We start from the raw sequence: 16,423 nt of genomic DNA, 5'->3' as shown, positions 1-16,423 counted from the left end.
AAAAAGAAATGAGAGAGGATGTTGTCGTGAGAAAAATAGAAGTGGGTTTAAAAACAAACAAAAAAAGGTTTAAAAAGTCAAATAAGCATATGGGGTAAAGATGCTTATGTTAAGTTTAGGGGTGATATAAACTGTTAAAGAGTATATATATTTATTTATATGTATTTATTGCATGTACATCTATTGTATAGTTTGGTTTGTTTAGCAAATATCAATTAGCATACATGTTACTCACTTTGCATTGTTATTTGTTTCTTTATTTGTTTTTCTTTACCTCCTTAAAGCAGAGAGGCCTCTGGCATCTTAATGCCTGCTGGCTGAATGGTGGCTGTATTAAAGATTGGTGGTGGCGAGGATGGTGGGGTGCAGCAGGGTGACGAACAGAGCGCAGAAGGGAGGGACAGGGGTCCACTGAAAGGCAGCAGGCTGCAGAGTGAATAGGAAAGGGGAAAGGGAGGGGGGGCATTAGCGGCGGAGGCAGGCTGGGGGTGGTGGGGGCCTCCATTGGTTCAATGCAACGGCCAAAGCAGCTGTGAAAAGAGGTCTCCCCTTTTTCCCACGCCCAGTACGACGCAGAAACCCTGCTTCAGCCTGCCAGGGTCAAGTCACATTTCTAATATATACACTGGGCCTGTGGACTCTCACAATGCATACGCACAGCTCATTTATTTTATGTATGCAGACAGACAGACACACACTTGTATGCACACAGCAAGTAGACAGTCTCTCAGACGGCGACAGAGGTGGGGGCCAGTAGAGAGTATTATGACACTGATTTCTATCCCGTTGGCACCATTGTTTCATCTTGCAAATTAACAAATTCTAAGTGCATCCACAAAAACACACATGCAGATGTCACCACTACACTTGGGATTCCTGCCACTTATTTTTTTGTTTGTTTGTTTTTTGCAGAAAAATACGACAACAGTCAAATTTTTTGAGGATGATTTGGGATTTCTTTTTAATTCCTTTATGTTGATTTTGTTCTTTTTTTTCTCACTTCAGGCTCACATGTTCACAGATCTCTCAATGTCCTTCTCGTATACCTAAATTAATTTATCTGTCAGTGCCTTCAGTGTATACACCTGTTTCATACCTGCCACCACATTCCAGCCCCTTTCTTCATATATTTTTATGCCTCAGCCACCATTTACAAACTATAATCATATTCCAGGGAGGGGGATGTAAATGCTTTGTCCTGACAGACCCCCCCCCCCAAAAAAAAAAAAAAAAAAAAAAAAAAAAAACATACCCCACCGCCACCCAGTACCAGATGCCCTGCTGTATTGTGAGGGTGCTGGGGGCAGACAAGCAGGCAGTCCCCTTCCTCTGTCTGTCTTTCTCTCTACACTATGATGTCACCCTACTTGTCTGTAAGTCTATCTTGGCCTGGACAGGAACCTAAGTGTGGGAAGGGAAAGCATTCAGTATAGGAGGGGTGGCGGTGGTGGTTGTGGTGGTGTGAGAGGTTCAAGGAGGGGTTCAGGGTTAGTAGGGGATTTTTTTAAGGGGGAAATTTTGGGTTGGGGGCTGATGTGTTGGGAAGACAGTGTCTGCCCTAAGAGGTCAGCAAGTGGACTTGAGCATGGAGCAAGTATGTGTGTCTGTGTGTGTGTTTTTCAGGGGAGAGGGGGGAGAATCTCCTAGCAACTCTAAAGCAAAGTGGAATTTAGATGAATCTGTTCATCTGTGTCTTCTAGTAATTCATTCTGTAGTCCAAATTCCTCCCTGTTATTCACACAAAGGGCTTGGAGAGAGAGGATGTGAAGAAGAAAAAGAAAGAAAAGCACCTGTTTTTTTGTTATTATGAATTTTATCAAATACATTCACAATTGTGCACAGATGTAGAGGAATCAAGGTAACGTGACAGCTTAAGCATAATGCATGTTGTGAATTCTATGACACAAGTGTGGATTACAGTTCTGAATAACTAAATTAATTTGATAATATTAATATTTCCTTCAGATTTTAAGAAACATGGGAAGTGAAGCTCACTACTGGACCTGCTCCTGCTTTAGTTCCTCTTGGCTTTTTTTTTAAATATGAAATTTAGATGTATTCAAACTGTTCTGTGACAGATCCTTTTTGTAGTGCAAGTGAGGCCAGGCCAAAGGCAGATTTTTTATTTATTTATTTATTTTTTAAAAGCTACCTGACAGTGAATTCCTAAAAATATAAAAAATTGTAACTGTAAACTGCTGGATACATGTAGTTAGCTTTCCTGAGGCTACATCCACACTAATACATTTTTATTTTAAAAGGATGGTTTAAAAACAGCCTCCGGACTACAGATTTATTTGCATATTATTTTATTGCGAGTGACACACAAATATAAAGCGGTGAAGGAAAACAGTGATTAAGAGTTGTTAACATATAAAGGGGTATATTATCCATTACCAAAGGAAACCACTGAAATAGCACCCACACAAGAAGAATGAGATCTCTGAGCCTAGCTGCAGTGGTTTGGCCCTATTTGTGTGACTGATAAGACCCAATCCGGAAGTGAATATGGGTGTCTGTTTCTGCCCATCTGTACTGCAATACGATATTGGTTTTAAAACTAAAACCAAGTCAGCAGCGTTTCCTAACGTCTCTATTTTAAGGGTTTGAAAATGCTGGTGTAAAGTTTTAAAACGAAGATGGACTCATCTGGATGTACTAAGAAGTTCTTTGTTTCTTGTTTTTTTCTCAAATAGCCAAGTGAAGCAACATCTTTTTACTTGAGGGGGACTTTTCCAGATGTTCTGCTGTGATGTTGTGGTTTATTCACTCCTTCCAAGTGCATCTCTTTTACGTGGTTATCAGCCAAGTCACAGGGAACATACTTTTAGTTTTTAAGGTTTATATAAACATCTAAAATTTGTAAAAGTGCTTTACCTTTTTCCAAATTCCTCGCTGCATTTCTGTCAGTCTAAATAATGAAATAATACTATTTTTCTTGAGTCATGAATTGACTTCATAGAGAATAGAGATTTTCATCTGACAGCAGCAATGTGATATTTACAGCCCACCAGCAAGCACAGACAACAGGCACCTTTTCAACCAGTAAACATTTACTAGGACACAGATGCATGCCTTTGTCATTCATCCCCTATCTATTTGGTCTCCTGCGTTTGTATTTCTTCCACCTCTTTGCTCTTTCCATCTATTGCTTTAATACATTTCCCCTCTCTGTCTTTCTCCTGCTCTCTTTCTCTCACTCTCTTTGCCTCTCTCTCTTTCTCTCTCTGGCTGTGTGAAGAGGTGATAGTATTGGGAGACAATGGGGAAGACTCACTTAATTAGCTGGACGAGAAGATGCATTGTGGCAATTACCGAGCACAAAGGGAGGGGAAGGTATGGCTCTGTAATGCGCTGCTGTCTGTATTTGCCTGGCTGTTGTAGCCTGGAGTGCATGCAGGTCTTTATAGGGGAGACTGAAAGCAGTAACAATGGAAGACAGGATGTACTCCACATGTAGAGCCATTTCCAGTCCTTTTACAAACAGGGACAATAGCATCTACAGTCTCTTAAAGGCTGGAAATATAAAAACTGTATGCTCTCTGCAGATGGATTATGCACAGGTCTTGTGGCGGCTGTGTGAAAACTAACTTTCCTGGTTTCTGTGTATAGATTTGTTGTGCATTTTTCATAGCACTTTTTTAGTAATATTAGTTATTTAGATAAATAATTCATAATAATAACAGTAATTAATAAATAATTGACTAATGCTTTAAATACAGTTGTATGTACTTAAATAGAAAAAAAGAGGGCTGCACCTATTGACATTGATTTCACCAATGATCTGCAGATATTTTCCTCAAAGAATGTATGATTGGGTTGCTCATAAAAATGAATTGTAAAAAAAAATGATAAAATATCAGAGATATCACTTAGTTTCAAAATTTTAAGAAGAAAAAAAAATGTGAAAAAGAATTCAGCCAGCTCATGAGCTAATGTTAGCTTAATTACTCAAAACTAAAATAGCCACCATTTAACGGCTTTTGTTAACAGTTTAAAGTGTCAAAGAATCTGAAATTTGTGGCTGTTATTTTTAATTGTTGCTTAATTGTCAAAGCGGGCAAAGTAGCATTAAGTAGGCAGAGGAGATTTAGACAGTATGACATAAGTTTGCAGCCATCAACCTTAGATGATCCCATTTCTAGAGATGGGAAGCTGGGAATGTGCTTTTAAATTAAAATAAAATGGCAGTGTGCTGTATTTTATTGTATAGTGTTCTAACAACAAACCCAAGGTGTTTTTTTTTTTTTTAAATATATAGTTGCTTTAGGTGATTTCTTCTCAAGGTTCCTGCTCATAAATACCTTTTCTAACTAATCTAGAGTACTCCACATTAATAACAGCTGTTACCATCTAATGCAGTGGTGTCATATGTCATACAGACCTTTGCGATGTGTAGGAATTATATGTGAAAAGTTATAAGCATATGTAGATCTCAATTAAAGTTGGATTACAAATAAAGGCACTATTTTGTTTATTTCTAAAATACTCCACATGTGAAGGTTTTGTACTTTTGCAGATCCGCTACAAAAGCACAGAAATGATCGTGTGCATGTCACAACAGTCAACAGGCTCGTCATAGGTTCTGTAAATAGTTGCAAATAGCTGGTAGTTCATTGAATGTGAAAGTTCTCAGAACATATGTGTAAAGGGAAAATTTTGTATTTTATTTTTTTTTATGTTTGTCTTATGTTCAGAGATCTCATGTAAAGAACCAAACCTACAAAGTATCAGGAAGCGATTTTACTGTCTGGCCCACTTAAGATCAAATTGGATCGTATGTGGCCCATGAACTAAAATAAGCCTGATCTAACACAATATTACAAATTTAATGTATATTTAAAGTGTATTGCACAAAGTTTTCTTACAATCATCATTACAAATATTAATTAATAGTTAATCTAATTATTACATTATCTCTAGAATCAACTGCTGTCCTGCTATGTTGTGTGCCTTTTTTTCATTAAAGTTACCTAAACTTTGGTCAAAAGATTTGTCTACCACTTAAATTTTGGAAAAAGGAGAGTGAACCTGGTAACCCAAAAGCTGTTTTCATTAACTAATCTTTCAAGTATTTGCAATAGATTTACTGATAATTATAATCATCAGTCGCAACATAAAATTCTAAGAAATGTCTTCCAACAAAGTGTTTGACCTTGTTGGGTAACGATGACTGTATTTATTTTCCTCTGCTGTTGTCCATCCATCTTCTTCCTTTCTATTCCTGATTGTCGTGCTGCTGTGTACCAAACTGGACATGCTTTTTTCTATTTCTGACTGGCTATGAGTGGGCTGCTGCTTGGTGCCACTGAGTTGTTTTTTTTTTTTTTTTTGTATATGTATGTGTGTGTGGATATGCAGGGTTGGGTCTAGCGAAGTGCATCCTCCTCTAGTGAAGTGGCCTGAGGGGATTTCTTTCATGAAGTCAGATAACATCCAGGCGACCCCTTCTTCCCTTTTTTATAAGAGTTCTTTAACCTTGATAAATGAAGTAGAGGCGGGAAGGGAGTGAGGGAGGATGGGAGGAAAAAGTTGCGGGCTGTGTTGGGGGATGAGGCTGTGATGGCGGGAGGAGAGATAGAGAGAGGGAGAGAGAGAGAGACACCAACTCCCCAGCCGGCTTGCTCTCAGGATCAATAATGCTCGGAGAGCTGCTGAGCACTCCTGTCTGGCAGCTCTACCATAGGGGATGGAAGGACTGGGGGGAGAGGGGGAGGATGGGAAGGAGGGAAAAGCAAGAAAAGAAGTGTTGAGAAAGCCTCTCTATCTCCTTCTTGTCACCCTATTTTGCGAAGAGGGGGAATTGAGGTGGATGGAGATGTAAAGATAGAAGGATGCACAGAAACACAGATTCAAGGTGGAGGGGAGCTAAGACCAGCACACCTATCCAGCTAAACCTTGCCACACACCTACCTGCCTGCCTGCCCACCCGCCAGGAAAGCACACACTGCTGCACACACATACACACACATACACTGAGGTCTCCTTTTGCGTAGCCACAAGGTTACAGAGTGTCGATACAAACGCGCACAGCCCTCCGACAAATGGGATTTGGCATGTTCAATCAACAGTGCTGCCAAATCCCTGTTGTTAAGTGTTGCAGAGCCATATCTGTCTGCAGTGGGCCTGAGCTATGCTACCTGGGCCTGCTAACTGTCCCCTAAATATCCTCTATTAAACTCCTCAGTAATAGAATTATTTGCTGCATTTGTCATTGGGTTTGAATGGGTGTGTTTGCTGTGGCATAAAAAGCAAACAGAGAGCAAGTTGTCACATTGTACACCTGTTATAAAAAAAGGTTTCGGTGACTCCTCCACCAGAGCCTCCAGGTCACCTGAACTCTCTTCCTCTTTTCTTTCACCCTCTTCTTCTTGATTTCCTTGCTTGGAGTTTAAGTCTCTGGTCTCCCTCCTCTGGCCATCTCTCTTGGCCTTTTTCCTGTCCTCTGTTAGACCTGATCCTTTCATCTTCTCTCCCTTAATCCTGTGCTAGAGAAGCCTTCCCTTCCCCCTCCCCTGCTTCCCATTGCTCTCTTTTTAACTCCATGCCTCCTCTTATTTTAGTGTGTCCCTGTGCCCCTTGTGCCTCTTTCTTTTCCTTTCTTTTCCTCTTCTTTATCCCCTCTTTTATCACCCCTGCCTCTAGGTCTTCACTGCCTCTCTCTGTGTCTTCCACATCACCCTTCCTCCTCTTCTCTTACTTTCGACTGTCCTTAATTAAGTTAGAGATCAGTTGACTGCCCCTATCATTGGTAGAGAGCAGGTTGATCCTCCCATCCCAGGAAGGGGGTACATTGTCTGTGCTGGTTGACCAGTGTAATCCCCCTCCAGGGACAAAGGGCAGTACCCTCACTACCTCAACCACCCCCGAAGGGCATTAGCCCCCTGACGAGTGCCATGCCCTGGCCTCCCCCTGCCATCCTGAGAAACCAGCATCACGCTGCTGGCTCTTTGCTTGTCTGAGGAGGCCAGTTTGACTCCAGGCTGCTGAGACTGAATGCAGATGACTATGACAAGGATTTGTGTTTATGTATGATACTATCTGCAGTTAAGTGTAGATAAAGAATTCATAGATCATGTTCTTTCAGGAGCAGAGTGTTTATTGTAGGGGTATATTAGGCCATATATTCCACATTGGTACATGTGCTGTATTAAAATCACTGTGTCCTACTCTAAACCTCTACACAACCCCACATACCTCGCTCTCTTCTTCTCTTTTCTCTTTCACACACACACACACGTTCACAGAGGGAACAAGTAGCTAGGGTTGCTATGGGAACGGCTGGTCAGAGTTTACCAGAGGGGAAACAAACAAAGTACTGTTCATGAGAGCAGGTTGTTCTGTGCAGAAGGAGCAGTGATACTCTGAGAGCAGGTGTATGTGAGTGTATGTGAATGTGTGTGTGTGCAAACGTGGGTTGTGTGCAATCATGTCCAGTGAGTAAGTCATTAGATATGTGTGAAAACATGCATACCATAACCTTTCATATTTGCAACCTGACCTGCTTTTTTTTACTACGACTTACCTGTGGTGGGGTGGCTGTGGAGGTAGAGAGGGTTGTCTTCTGATTAGGAGGTTGGTGGTTCGATCCACAGCTCCTCCAGTCCACATGCAAAGGTGTCCTTGACGCCACAAATTCCTCCCAATGCATCCGTCAGTGTGCATGACAGTTAGAGCATGCTTGAAGGCATAGGATAAAGTACTGTGTGTGTGTCAATGGGTGAATGAGGCTTGTAGTAAAAAAGTGCTGTGAGTGCTCAGTAAGAGTAGAAAGTACCAGCCAATTTTCCCTTACAGTACATTCACTAAATATTTGAAAGGAATCTCAGACTAATCCATTGTATGATGCTATAATGTTAATATGATACAGCAATTCTGCAAGACACCTGCAGCAGTGAGTCTGGTGAGTGAAATTGTCATGGGAATCGGTTTTGAGTACCTGCAGGTTTTTTTTAATTGGTGATATTTGGCACCAGTGTATTGATTACATATCATAAGAGGAAGCTACTACAGTATTTATTCCACTCCTACAGCTCAACGAGCCCATATGGCAACACAGCTTTCAGTTCATTTTAATCAGGATGATGCATTTGAATAGAAAAGCAGCACATGCTCTCATTTTTTTTTTTCAGGACTGAAATAGATGATCATTTTCATATTCAGTTAATTGGCTTTTTTCCCCCCAGTTAATCACTTATAACAATCAAGCAACAGTAAAAATGTTGATTGAAAATTTTTTTGAAGCAGTGTCATCAGATGTTTCGTTTTGTCCAATCAGCAGTTTGAAACCAAAACCTATTTAAACAACTTAAATGTTAAGACGTGAAAAAACAATTATAAGCTGGTTTTAACCAAAGATTATTTTTCAATGAAATATTTTTTATTGAGTTACATTATTACAGTTTCTCTTAACTCCTAGTATTTGATAGGGGATGAAAAATTGTTTGCATTTTCTTCATCTGTTATTATTGGAAATTAGTTGCTATTTTTAATTTCTTGTGGAGGGAAACCTGGCTTAATCTGACTCTAACCCATGTCTCTCTCTCTCTCTCTCTCTCTCTCTCTCTCCTCTCTCTCTCTCTCTCTCTCTCTCCTATCCTATCCTATCCTGTCCTATGGGTCTTATGGTAGTTATATCACCTCATCTTTGTCCCAAAAGCAGCAGCTCTTACATAATTTTGGTCATTTCCCTTACTCCATTGTTCTCACTGTTCCTTTTTCTCAGACATACAAAATGCATCTAAACTCTGAAGCACCATACATACATTTTTTTCCATAAAAATGCCACCATGCAATCCATCTAGGTCCCCATCCCCTTTAATGTCTCTTTAGCCCTGCACTTGGCTGCTTGAGTAATATTTATTGCACAGTCTCTTTTAGTCCCAGTTTCTCCTTTTTATTCGTTTCCCCCTGAAACAAACAAGTCCTGTGCCGCAAGGCGAACCTCCCCAACTCCACCCCCACCCCCCACCCCACTCCACCACCTCCACCAACCCTCCCCACCTTCTCCGGTCCCTACCCTCTCTCCTTCAGCACTGACAGATAGACAGACATAGTGTTCTCTCTTTCTTTGCCTTTCACCTCTCAAACCTCCCTCCATCCATCCTGCCTGGACGGGTACAATGCAGGCGCTCTATCCTGCGGCAGGGAGAATGCAGCCCTGAACTAACAATATCACCAAGGCTGCCTGAATGCCGCCGAGTCCCATTGTGCTCTGTCAGAGGGGAGTTAACACCCATGTCTGAGCCCAATGAATAGTATTATTGTGTCTGAGACATACACCGCACCCCGGGTCCCCATCCATGTCCCCCAACTCAACTCGCCTGCCCCCCCAAACTTGCCTCTCTTGTCCCAACAGTGTAGCCCCCCTCTCACACCACTCTTGCTCCCCCTTCGCTCTTTCCTTAACAGACAGCTCTAACTTCCAAAGCCTTGCCGGCCCACTGACTCTAAACCTCAGCACTTTACTTCTCTATTCCGCTGGCAGTCAGCCCATGGGTTTTAGTCTGGTTTTTAGGACTGCAGAGGGGCTAAGAGAGGTGAAAAGAAGGGCTGTAGTGACTGTTCCAAGAATATTTTGCAGATTGTGTGGTTCAGGCGGCATGGTGCAATGTGAGGTAGTGGGGGTTGAATTTGGTCATAGCTCTTTTTCTGTTGAGGAACACAATAGGACCATGGATCCTCAAAGAAATGCCCCCCCACCCACCCCCCAAAACTGCTATTATCATAAGAAGAGGGCTGCTGAACCAATTTAAATAATTCTGGATGATACAAAAGCTGAGATGTTTTGTTTGGCAAAGTTTCTTTAGAGCAGCACTGGTCCGGCCAAAACATTTCCATTCCTTCACACTAACTGCCACAAGTGGAGCAGGGTAGTGAAATGTCCTGTCAGTTTTAACATTACTTTTGTTATTTATAATCATTAAGGGCAAATAAATATAAAACTCCGTGGGCCTATGCTGCCAAGGAGCGTGAAAGAGCGTAGCTGTTGAAGAAAAACTTTTCCTGTAAATATTTTTAATGTATTCTATTGACGCAGGAGTGATTTTTATAATGGGCCCACTCTTGCTATATTTTGCTATCTGCAGCACATCAGAATCTAATAGCTGAGAGTACCTTTGGCAGGCAGTATCTCACTGCCTGACACACTTAACTCTCAGGCCTCAAATCCCTGCAGTTTCTGCTCTCTAAGGTTAGCAGGTTCATATTACCAGCTGAGAGAGGATGCCAGAATCCTCACCCCAGACTTCTTGGTGAACAAAGACCAGGATTGACATTCAGAGTGTGTAAAATCCTGAAAGTTAAGATTAACTTGTTTTTTTTCTCTGTCTCTGGTTGTTTGTGTACAACAGGAAGAGGAGAAGGAGGAGGAGGAGGCAGTGGAGGACGAAAAAGAGAAGCAGAGTGGGTGGAAGAATGCAAGGAGAGAAGGATAGAAGCAGTTCGAGGAGGTGGTATCGAAGCGAGTGAACCCAGAGCAGGTGAACACAGCTGTGGATCGCCATGGGCTCTCTGGCTGCCTTCCTCCTGTGGCCCCGGTGCTGCATACAGGGGTCCCGGTGAACCAGCAGGGGCCAGCCAAAGCTGCGGCAGAGTGGGCAGGCTAGGCCAGCCAAGCCAGGAGAGAGGCAGGTGAGGCGGGTGAGCTGAGCTCTCATTCCCGCCGGCTAGGAGCCTCCTCGGCAGAGTGGAGCAGCGCGGAGTAGCAGAAATCAATACAGAGGAGAGAGGCTAGCAGAGGTTGCCCAGCACCGCCTGCAGGCCTCAGAGCCCAGGGACCAACCACCACTGCTCCCAGCTCCTCTCTCCATCTCTCTTTCTATCTTTCTCCAGCAGTCCCACCACCATCTAGGGCCAAGGCCCTAACCTTGGAAGCGCCCCACACGTTGTGTGTGTGTCAGTACATGCACATGTGTGTGTGTGAAACAGAGAAAAGGGAAAGGGAAGAGACAGAGAAACAGTCTTTGTGTGTGGTTCAGCCGGAGGGTTTTTACTTGGTCCAACACCACTTGATAAAACTTTGTCAGAGAGACGTGGAGACAGCGGGAGAGGGAGAGAAGAAGAATGAGACAGGACGTCGAAGGTCTCTTTTCTTCCTCCTCCTTTCCTCTTATTACTCATTCCATCTTAACCGTTTGAATAAGGATCTGTGTGAGCAACCTGCTCAGTCCCACTTCCCAGCACAATATTCCTAAGATCTCAAGAGCCAGGATAAAAGGACAATTTGAACTTTTTCTCTCATCCGCTATATCAGACACAACCTGTCTTTTCGTCTTAGATTTTCTTACCCTCACTACAGCAGCTCCCATAAGAGGATATGGCAGTGCAGTATTGATCTATAAGGTGGAAGAGAGGAAGGCGGGCCTGCGCTTTCATACCTCTCTCTCACTATGTGTGGGGAAATAGCACCTGAAGTCCACTTACCGCTGTGCAGCAGGGATCCCATGGCAGCACAAGTGAATGGCTGCTAATTGAATGAGAGATGAAAAGGACAGTAGTTTGAAAAGTGTCGTGCCCCCAATCGTCTGTCTGATTACTGCTTAGTTTTCATCTGATTTTTTTTTTTTCTCCTCCATGTACACAAAAGTCCATCTCCTCACAGGGACTTTCACTCTTCAGATGTTTAAGCTAAATTGCAGCGGAGCAGATAAAATTGCCGAAGTAATCACAAATGAAAAGCTGGTTTAACATCAGTGTAGATGTACTCACCTTCATAAAAAAAAAAAAAGAGAGGAGAAATAAGTACATTTTAATGCAGTGGCAGAAACAGTTTTGAGTGTCATGGCACAAAACATGCTGTACATGTCTGAAGTCTGGAATGACCCTGAAGGACAGGTGGACAGTTTCCCAAGAATGAAAATGTGCAGTGATCAGAGTGGGATTCTTACTTCCTGGTGAGTACACTGTCATGGTTATGCTGTTCATTTTCATAAATACAGGCCACTATGTTATTGTGATAACCATAATGAACTAAAATGCTAAAAATCCTCTTCTTCAAACTCTGTTACCATTTCTGATACCGTTTCTGCTCAGAGGACCATGTGCGTTTTTAAAGTGAACACAGACACGTGTTGTAGTTGATCTCCACAGTCTGAGCTGTGATCATACTGTCACTGACAGCTGGAGTAGCTCATTGTTGTTGACTGTACCAGGGAGGGCATTAAAGCACGATTCCCCCTCGCCTGCCAATCTCCTGGCACACAGAGAGAAACTGGCGCCTCTCTACGCCTCAGCCTGGCAGCGATTACAAAATGGCCGATTCCTGTCTGCCAGCTGTCTCCCTCAGCCAAGATGGCGCTCAGTCTCTTTTTAATGCCCGCTGTTTGCCATCTGCCCTCTAATTGTTAACGGCTATGCAAATATCTTGTAATTGCCTTTGCATGTGCTTGATACTTAACCCCTCCCCATCAGTTGTAAATAATGGCGCTGGTGTAGATGGAATAAAAAGAAACATAACCCTGTGCGGTTGCTGATTGAATACACAGCAGGAACAATTAGCAAATGAATGTTGCCTGTTGTTGCTCTGCTCTTTACTTCTCTTTAAGCTCACCTTATTCTGTATGCAAATCACAGATGCTGTTGCTTTTGATGATAGCTGAAAAATAGACCGGCACCTCGTCTTTCTCTCACATTCAGAGACGCTCATGTGTCTTCTCATTGTGCCATATGTGGCATCTGTGGTTGGCTGCATAACCAGGGTACCCTGCCTCCTCTGACAGGCAAAGCCCACACTGTAAAGGAAAGCAGGAGTGAGGGAGAGGCATAACATAATGACCTCATTAGCATGCTCAGCACTCCCTGCTATAGGCCCTGGTGCGCCGCTGCGCCGTGGGACCCACCGGTGTACGCCCTTCTCACAGCACTCAGCATGCAACATTGTGTTCTCCCCACACAATGCAGCGCTTCATACAGGCTTTATTACGCCTTGTCAAAGCGCAGGGGGATCAGGGGTATCAGTGCAGAAGCAGCAGGATATGCGCTGTGTACGTGGAACAGGAGATGTATTGGTGCTTTATGGTCTTAATGTGGTGTTAGCTGTGCTGATGGATCCTCTGTTGCTGCTGTTGTGCATTGACATGTGTGTTTATTTGTGTGTGTGTGTGTGTGTGTGTGTGTGTGTGTGTGTGTGTGTGTGTGTGTGTGGTGTGTGTGTGCCCCCATAGTTGTGTGTTTGTGTAATTGTTCGTTTCATTGTCATCTCCCATGGCATTTGTGGCTGTTTTCACCTGTCAGTGCTAATTATTGGAAAGAGTGATCTGGTGAATCGTCTATGTCCTGGAAATAGGCTTTCAGCCACCCTGAAGACCCGCTGTATGGCATCTGTTGTCGATCTGTAGCAGTGTAGCTTTTAACTTCAGAGCGAGGACTGTAGGGCGATACTACAACACATGGGTCTCTCTCAGGACTATGACAAGATGACAGAAGATCTTGTCATTATGTGACTGGACAAAAAAGGACACACACTGACAGTGAGAAGCAGCTTTGATAGTAAAATAATTCAGCCAGGTATTAAAAGCATTAAAAAACAACAACAACAATAAGCATTGCCATACAAAAAAATAATAATAACATGTGAAGTACTGTGGTTGTCCACAATACAGTAAAGTACATTAAATATTTCCTCCTTGAAATCTGTGGTGTGATTAGTACTGGAAATTTTGATAGTGAAGGAACCACTGCTGTCTTTTAACCCTCCCTAAAAGGCTGGTTCATCCCTTTTATCATCTACTCCATCAAACTGAGGCAGTTTTAATCAAGCCTCTCTGTCTAATCAGTCCACAGTGACACTGATGAGACTGAGGTAGAGTGGAGCAGGTTAGTACAAAGAGTCCATGCTAGCAGTGGTTAGCCTTGGGGGTGGGGGGTAGGGGCAGGCTACTGTATCTTTTGTGGGGTAAAATGGCAGTCGAGAGGACCAAAATCAGCTCTCAGCTGAGATGCAATAAAAACCAATGCAAGCTAGATTAAACTTTTTTGTGTATATAGATTTTGATTATGTTCCCAGGTTAATGATTTTGTCTGAATTATTGTTTTGGAAATGAAACCTACCTAAGTTTCAGAAACTAAAAGAGGCAGAGTGAGGGAAATCTCACCAAATTTGTTTAAATCTTTCATCCATTCTTAAATATGGATGTGTGTTAAGTCTTTCAAAGAAGAAAGAGACTCAAGTCTGGATCATAAGGGACTTAAAGGGTGGGGCCATCATATTTTTCCATATTCAAAACTACAAGGACAACCATATGGTATGACAAGCAACCGATGAACATAATACCTCACCACAGCCATCATAAGTGACACGTACTTGCTCATAGACACATACTGTGTGAACACACACACTTTCATGTGTTCATTCACACATACTCAGGGAAAAAAAAAAAAAAAAAAAAAGAGCCGGGGGGGTCCCCAACACCATCCCCTGCAGAAAGCTTTTATGTTAATCACAGTTATGGCCCTGTTTGCTACTACAGTATGGCAATTATGCATAATTCAACACACAGACAACAGGCAGGATAGAACAGTAAACCTCGGTTGAGATGGATGCACTGCCTGTGCTTGAATATAGACGTATGCGAGTTTGAGACACTAAATAGAGTTAAGCAGAATGACAGCACTCGCGTTTTCCATTCATAAGCTTTAAGGCTAAAGTATATACTGATAGTCCAATAATTTTCATTTTAATTTTAGCTAATGCATCTTTGTATCTTTTTAATCTAATATTCATGATTTAAGTAACTGTATAACATTTCTAAATCACCAATATTACTAAAACTTTATATTTTACCATATTTTTTTACAGACCAAAAAAATCATTCTTAATAGATGATTTAACTTTTTATTTAATCAGAGTAAGATCTGCTTAAACATATGAAAGATCAACACTATTACTGTAGGACTGTAGTATAGCATCATTTTCCTCAATTGTATTAACTAAGACATTTTTAAGGTGTATTTTTGTACAGTCGTAATGGAGTGACTTGAATGTGGACTGTTCATTTGTGTGCAAGAGAGTGTCGTTCACTCCACTGCAGCTTTTCTCATTCTGACTGCCCATTGCTTTTTATTTGCTTAGGTATTGATTGAATGTGGTGCACCCTCTGAAGTAATAGTTGCTGAAAGCATTTACAGCCATCACTCAATTTATCCTGGCCAGTTTCACATGTCACTCTTTTTCTGGTTGTGACCAAACAAATAAGTCATCAGTTCTGTCTCAGATCAGCTTATTATTCAAATGAAAAATGAAATTTAAACATGTATGTGCTGATTTAGCCACAATAGGTAAATTGGCCATTTTTATGTAGATTTTGGGCAGTTTTCTCTTCTTTATGATGCTTAAATGCATGTATGTTATTTTGATAAGATTGTTGAGCTCAATTGATCACAAAAGCTTCTAACTGCAATTATTTCCACATATTCATTCATATTCATTCATTCATTTCAAGCACTGCGGTTTTGTATTAAAATAACAGCCATTATTTCCCCAAAAAGTGAATAATTTGAAATATTGAACCTCTTTTTTCAGTTATAATTCAGGAAATCTGTTGAACAGGTTAAGATCTTTTTCTGGCCATTTTATTTGGCAAGATGCACTTGATAGACCAAACTAAATTCGCTTCAATGATACTCAAGCAAATTCCTTATGTGAAACTACCCTTCTTAGGAAGTAATTCCTGAGTCAAGTGCTGCTGCTGTGGTTTCCTCAGAGCTGCAACACTGAGCCCCAAGTCTGATTATAGACTCAGGGAAAAACAGTCAGGCATTTATCCAAGTCACTGATTATGTCATTTCAACAGGCTGCAAACACTCAGACAGGGTAGACAGCTCTGAGGGGAGAATTATGAAGCCGGAGTGGAATGGAGGCTGTATGAAAAGGAAATGAAAATGGAGTAGTGCTGTATGTGTGATTAAACTGCCTGCTCGCCGGCAAAAGGCCACGCTGGTGTAACATAGGCCTGAGATTTGGCCATAATGAAAATGTGAAGGTGGTGGGGTTTGAACCCTCTGAATGATGTGTATGAGAGCGCACACACACACACACACACACGCGCGCGCACACACTCTCGTGGCTGCACATGAGTTATATATAGTGTATGTATGTGCTCAGGCTGAATGGTTTATATGAGGGGCTGTTAAGAAAGACTGCAGATGTAATTTCAGACACAAAGCACAGAAAAATAATACAATACATGCGTCTCCAATTAAAAAAAAAAAAAAAAAAAAAATATATATATATATATATATATATATATTAAACTGAACCATTCAGATGCAGAAGCAGAATCCCAGTCATAAAGCGTGGGAACTGACTAAATAATTAGGAGTTGAGGGGTCTGTGTGGTGGAGGGGGTTTCAGTTAGTTCATGGCCAGACACCCCAGCTGCACTGACTCCATTCAGAAACAGGTTAAGGAGGACCTCAAAGGTCA

The 16,423-nt window shown here is 41.9% G+C and overlaps 1 long non-coding RNA gene across 2 annotated transcripts in view; it reads left to right on the top strand.

Annotated features, from left to right (window-relative positions):
• Window positions 1–16,423, top strand: part of LOC115779660 (uncharacterized) — a 42,258-nt gene that overhangs the window by 17,676 nt on the left and 8,159 nt on the right. For both annotated transcript variants that reach the window (XR_004019914.1, XR_004019913.1), the window contains exon 3: window positions 10,353–11,894. This is a non-coding gene — a long non-coding RNA (uncharacterized LOC115779660). The remainder of the gene's footprint in view (window positions 1–10,352; window positions 11,895–16,423) is intronic.

Source organism: Archocentrus centrarchus, chromosome 4, assembly GCF_007364275.1.
Source record: "Archocentrus centrarchus isolate MPI-CPG fArcCen1 chromosome 4, fArcCen1, whole genome shotgun sequence".
Lineage (NCBI taxonomy): Eukaryota > Metazoa > Chordata > Actinopteri > Cichliformes > Cichlidae > Archocentrus > Archocentrus centrarchus.
The sequence above is the reverse complement of the archived record's forward strand: the minus strand, read 5'-3'. Positions and strand labels throughout refer to the sequence as shown.